Source organism: Balaenoptera borealis (genome assembly GCF_965194805.1).
Source record: "Balaenoptera borealis genome assembly, chromosome: X".
Taxonomy (NCBI): Eukaryota; Metazoa; Chordata; class Mammalia; order Artiodactyla; family Balaenopteridae; genus Balaenoptera; species Balaenoptera borealis.
In genome coordinates this window covers 32,750,706-32,756,655 of record NC_138881.1, presented here as the reverse complement: position 1 = coordinate 32,756,655, position 5,950 = coordinate 32,750,706, and the positions used below count along the sequence as shown (strand labels likewise).

Genomic DNA, 5,950 nt, shown 5'->3' with positions numbered 1-5,950 from the left:
TATGTCTGGGGGAGCCTCACGCACAGTGCAGATCTTTGTAGAAAAAAAGAGAAACTCTCTGGCATCCTACATATTCCCAGAGGCGGCCTAGTCCCTGTCATGGAAAATCCGTAAGAACAACACCTGTACAATCTTTCTTAGAGTTAATATGTTCAGAAAGCATCAGGACAGAGCTGCATGAATATGAGTCACTGAATGTATCCCATTCCATTTTTCCCCTCATCCCTCACATGGCACTTAATAATTGGGGAAGAGGGGACGCCAGAGCGGCGCCCGCCTCAGAGACTGAGGAGAGCGGGAGGAGGTCGCGGCGGCGGGAAGATGGCTCCTTTTCCTACCAAACGCAAAGACCGCTCTGACGAGAAGTCCAAGGATCGCTCTAAAGATAAGGGGGCCACCAAGGAGTCAAGCGAGAAGGATCGTGGCAGGGATAAAACTCGAAAGAGGCGCAGCGCTTCCAGTGGTAGCAGCAGCACCAGGTCGCGGTCCAGCTCTGCCTCCAGCTCGGGCTCCAGCGCCAGCACGGGCTCCAGCTCATCTTCAGCATCAAGCCGCTCAGGAAGTTCCAGCACATCCCGCAGCTCCAGCTCCAGCAGCTCCTCTGGCTCTCCGAGTCCTTCTCGGCGCAGGCATGACAATAGGCGGCGTTCCCGCTCCAAATCCAAACCACCCAAAAGAGATGAAAAGGAAAGGAAAAGGCGGAGCCCTTCCCCTAAACCCACCAAAGTGCACATTGGAAGGCTCACCAGGAATGTGACCAAGGATCACATCATGGAGATATTCTCCACCTATGGGAAAATTAAAATGACTGACATGCCTGTAGAAAGGATGCACCCCCATCTGTCTAAAGGCTATGCATGTGTGGAGTTTGAGAATCCAGATGAGGCCGAGAAGGTGCTGAAGCACATGGACAGAGGACACATCGATGGCCAGGAGATCACTGCCACTGCTGTGCTGGCCCCCTGGCCTCGGCCACCCCCCAGGCGATTCAGCCCTCCCAGGAGAATGCTGCCACCGCCTCCCACGTGGCGCAGGTCACCCCCACGGATGAGGAGGTGGTCACGTCCCCCTCGGCGCAGGTCCCCCTTGCGCCGGCGATCCCGCTCCCCTGGCCGCCGCCGCCACAGGAGCCGCTCCAGCTCCAACTCCTCCCGATAAGCAGGGCCACCGAAGCTCTGCCCTGTGACTTGTATCCCATCCAACTCACTTTTGTCACTTTCCTAGCAGAAGGAGGATCGGTAGGAAAGAAATCCCTCACTCAGGGGCAGGCTTCGAAGGTGAAGGCAGTTAATTGCTACATTTCCCCTGGCGGCAGAGTTCCGGCTGCAGGAGTGTTGTTGGTTTGCGGTCGTGCTTATAAAAATGCCCTCCAGTTTTCTGGCTAGAAAGCTTCCACATTTCTAGTTCCTAAGAGTCAGTTTAGTGGCAAAGCCAGCAGGGATGAGCAGGGGGCTCCAGGCAGTGGTACAGCCCCAGCCTGGGAGCATGTTTTCCCATTTCACAGATGCCGTGGGGCCCATCTGGTGGGCTGGTCGTGCCCTAACCTGTTGGCCTGCAGGGTCCCACAGGAAAGGGTGTGCTTTTACGCAGCTACCATTCCTGTTAGCCTGGCCCTGCTCCCCTGCTCGAGTCCTCTTCTGACCTCTCGGGCCAAATACCCAAAATGGTTCTTTTCACATGTACTCATGTGCGTGCACACACACAGACACACAAACCCACAAACCCACATCTCCCTTTCTCTCTGAAACTGGTAAGTTGACAGCCAGCTCTGTCGGGTCATCACAGAACCCCCCGTTGTGTTGGTATTCATGGTGGTTGTGTAGGTTACCTTGGCAACGTGTACATTGCTTTTTTGGCTTTTATTGTACAGTCAGTACTATACATTTTCTGTTTTGAGTTTTGTAACTTTGTAGCATTTTAGATAATATTGTGTTTGTACTTTGTTGTGTAGAGAAAAGAATTGTGTTGAATAAACCTAGGATTAGAGTGCAGCTCAAAAAAAAAAAAAATTGGGGAAGAGGGAGATTATCTCCTGTGATTACAGCACACACTGCTATACATTCCATTTGTTAGACTCCAAATCCTATACTTACAATCTCTATACCCCCAACTCCTGGAAATAGGCAGCTTTCAAAGGATACAGGTCCAGATCCAGGAACAGCTGGGCGGAGCCACTGTAGTGTCCCTGTAACAATTCTCTAACGCTGCAGCTAAGGCAGAAAGAGATAGTGTCTCTGCAAAGGACAATTCTAACCGTTTGGAAGCAGTTCTTGCTGGCAGCAGCCCTCGTAGAAAGTAGAAGAACTACACATCAAGGCTGGATTTTTTTTTTCAGCTGGCGAGGTCACTAACACTCAAGGTTTTTCCTTCCCTAACATAGGAGCAAGTGAATACTCAGGCGCTGAATAAAGGGACACAGGATTCCATACAGGACTGAAAAGAACTGAGGTGGGGTAGTGAACTCAACTCATGTGATACCATGGCTCCACCCACCTGCTGACACACCAAATGAGATTGTACGTCCCAATGAGACAGGAAGACAAGAGCACAGCCATTTTGGAAAAGGACCAGGGAACAACCTTGGGCAAAACACGCCTTGTAAGCTAAAGAACAAAGGCCCTGGGGACCTGAGTCCCAGAGACAAAAACCAGGCTGGCAACAAGAAAAAAATTAACTTTATCTCTGTTACACTAAGGAGTACAGCTAGTTGCCACAAGACAAGAAGCTCAACTATAAATTTTAACCTTATCTGTTCCTGCATTTTCCCCGTATTCCTGATAGCTACCATGGAGCCGCCTGCTGCTGATCAAAGGAGTTTGACGATTTCTGGAAATTATCAGTGATCAAGAGACAATCCCTCCCTTTTGTTATAAAAGCAACTCGCCCCTTCTACGTGGGGAGCTGGCACTTTTTTTCCTGCCTTCTCCCTTGTGCACAAGCTACCTCTTCTAATAAAAAGCTTTGCTTGTCTAAGAGTCTTGTGTGAAGCGATATTCATTTCTATGGTATTGCTGTCCAAGAATCTGGAAAGGGCTGGGAAACACCAACAGGTGTAGGGAAATCTCAGAAAATAAGTGAGGAAGGGGAGGAGAAAGCTACAGTTTCGCTTCTTGTATATTTCCTCATAAGAACCTCACCTTGCCTTCTGGGATTCCCATGCTACAGCTCCAGTAATATCATCTCTCATCAGAGGGGGCAACCCAAAGCCTTCAAGGACAATCTGTGATCGGTGCCTACGAATGTGACCTTATTTGGAAATAGGGTTTTGCAGACATTCAAGTTAAGATGGGTCATCAAAGTGGGCCCTAATCCAATATGACTGTGTCCTTTTTTTTTTTTTTTATGTTATTCTATTTTTGGCTGCATTGGGTCTTCGTTGTTGCGTGTGGGCTTTTCTCTGGTTGCAGCGAGCAGGGGCTACTCTTGGTTGCGGTGCACAGGCTTCTCATTGTGGTGGCTTCTCTTGTTGCGGAGCACGGGCTCTAGGTGTGCAGGCTTCAGTAGTTGTGGCTCGCGGGCTTAGTAGTTGTGGTTCATGGGCTCTAGGCACGCAGGCTCAGTAGTTGTGGCGCATGGGCTCAGTAGTTGTAGCGCACGGGCTTAGTTGCTCCACGGCATGTGGGATCTTCCCAGGCTAGGGATCAAACCCATGTCCCCTGCATTGGCAGGCGGATTCTTAACCACTGCGCCACCAGGGAAGCCCTGACTGTGTCCTTAAAAAAAAAAAGATAATTGAACACAGAGACAGACACAGAAAAAGGAAGAACACCATGTGAACATGAAGGCAGAGATTTGGGTGATGAATCCAGCAACTAAGGAATGCCAACGATTGCCAGCAAGCCAACAGAAGCTAGAAGACAGGCATAAGACAGTTTTATCCTCACATTCCTCAGAAGGAACCCTGCCAACACCTTGATCTTGGATTTAGAGCTTCCAGAATTGTGAGACAATAAATTTCTGTTTTTAAGGCACACAGTTTGTGGTACTTTGTTACAGCGGGCCTAAGAAAGGAACACAATGATCAAGACTAGGATGGCGGGCTTCCCTGGTGGCACAGTGGTTGAGAGTCTGCCTGCCAATGCAGGGGACACGGGTTTGAGCCCTGGTCTGGGAAGATCCCGTGGAGCAACTGGGCGCGTGAGCCACAACTACTGAGCCTGCGCATCTGGAGCCTGTGCTGCGCAACAAGAGAGGCCGCGATAGTGAGGCCCGCGCACCGCGATGAAGAGTGGCCCCCGCTTGCCACAACTAGAGAAAGCCCTCGCACAGAAACGAAGACCTAACACAGCCAAAAATAAATAAATAAATAAAAGTTATTTTAAAAAAATTAAAAAAAAAAAAAAAAAAAGACTAGGATGGCCCTAGATAACTTGTGAGATCAGCAGAATTGCCAGGTAACTCTATCCATTCTGGCCTTTCTTTATCAACCCTTACTTCTCCCTTTTGAGGTACCAGTGTTTCAGAGTTATCCCCTCTACTCCTGTCACCACCTTTCTGCTGTTTTGTAAATTTATTTGTGAACTATTTCTGATTATAACACGTGTTAGAAGGTATGGGGAGAATGCAAGAGTAAGAGACATGTCTTTATACCTTGAATTCCTTCATTAAGCCAACAAATAGTTTGCGTGCATCTACTATGTAAAAGTCGCTCTTCCAGGTGCTGGGCATGTATCACACTGAACAAAACAGAAAAAAAAAAAAAAATCCCTGTCCTCACAAGAGTTTACATTCTACTGGGTTTATAATCTGGATTTAAATCCAATCTCCAAATCCTTATTTTATATGGAAGAATGAAATGTGTTTATTCTCAGGAGGAATAAATTCTAATTAAGTCAAATTTCTCAAAGATTTTTCTCAGAAAATCTCCATCAGAATCTCTTAACATGCTTGTCCAAAGATTAATGGGTTCCACAGCAGGCCCTCTCAATTAAACTCTAGAGGGTGGGGTGCAGTAACTTGAACATTCTTAGCATGAATGTCCCCTAACCTTTGAGAGGATCTGTCAAACTAAAGGGATTACATTCAAATAGTGCAGGAGATTCAGTTCTTTTGTTCAAGCTAAAGTTTGAGATCTGCTGCGCAAACCAAAGAGATAAGCTCAGATGGTGGAGTTTCAGGCACCACCAGCTACAGCAATGTTTCCTAAACTTCCTGATAAAATCACCCAGAGGCACATGTTAATACTACAGTTTCCCAGACTCATTTTACACAGGTTCGGGTCTAGTGGATGTGGGGTAGGGCCACAGGTGATTCTTGGATTAGCAGTAAAGTTTAGGAAATATAGCGCTTTAGGATAAAAGAGCAAATCAGGGACATTTTGAAATATTCCATGCTCAGGGAAAACTATCCAGGAGTGATGGTATTAGGCCCTCTTATTTTCCCCCCATTTTAGTGACTTTTTTCCTAACATGAATTTGCCCCTTTGACCTCTGAGTTTTCTCTCTCTGCTGGGTATCTATTTAAATTGCAGCTATGTGAGCCCTGGGTATGAAGGATCAAGATTTCATCATAAGATTCTTCATTAGATCTTCAAGGGTGGGGACTAATCTTATCAACCCAGTAGCCACCTAGGGCCTCTCCCTAGTAGGTGATGAATAAATATTTACTCAATACTAGCCTGGTTAATAGTATTCTGAGGGGTTAGAAGGTGTTTGGCTCTAATTTAGACCACATCTTGCAATCCTCCTCTGACCCTGCAGTCAATTGTTTACCCTTTAATGAATGAAGCACCCAGCATCAGTTCTTTTGCAGATCACCCTGGAACACCTCTTGATTCTCCCTGATGTCTCCTCTGCTCCCCCCACTCAACAGACAAGTACAGAGTAGAGCAGGTGGGCTGACAAATGGAGATCAGAGCTCTGCTTGAAAGAGATTATGCCTTTTAATCTGGGGGGCTGTTGACATCAAGCTGGTTATGGCGCCATTGTAATAACATTTTAGTATTAACTAA

At 47.3% G+C, this 5,950-nt stretch overlaps 1 pseudogene across 1 annotated transcript; it reads left to right on the top strand.

The window, feature by feature from the left end:
• The first annotated feature begins 263 nt into the window (after positions 1-263).
• LOC309620475 (RNA-binding protein with serine-rich domain 1 pseudogene) lies at positions 264-1,991 on the top strand (annotated as a pseudogene). Its single transcript has one exon. The product of its transcript is annotated as an RNA-binding protein with serine-rich domain 1 pseudogene (transcript).
• The last annotated feature ends 3,959 nt before the right edge of the window (positions 1,992-5,950 follow it).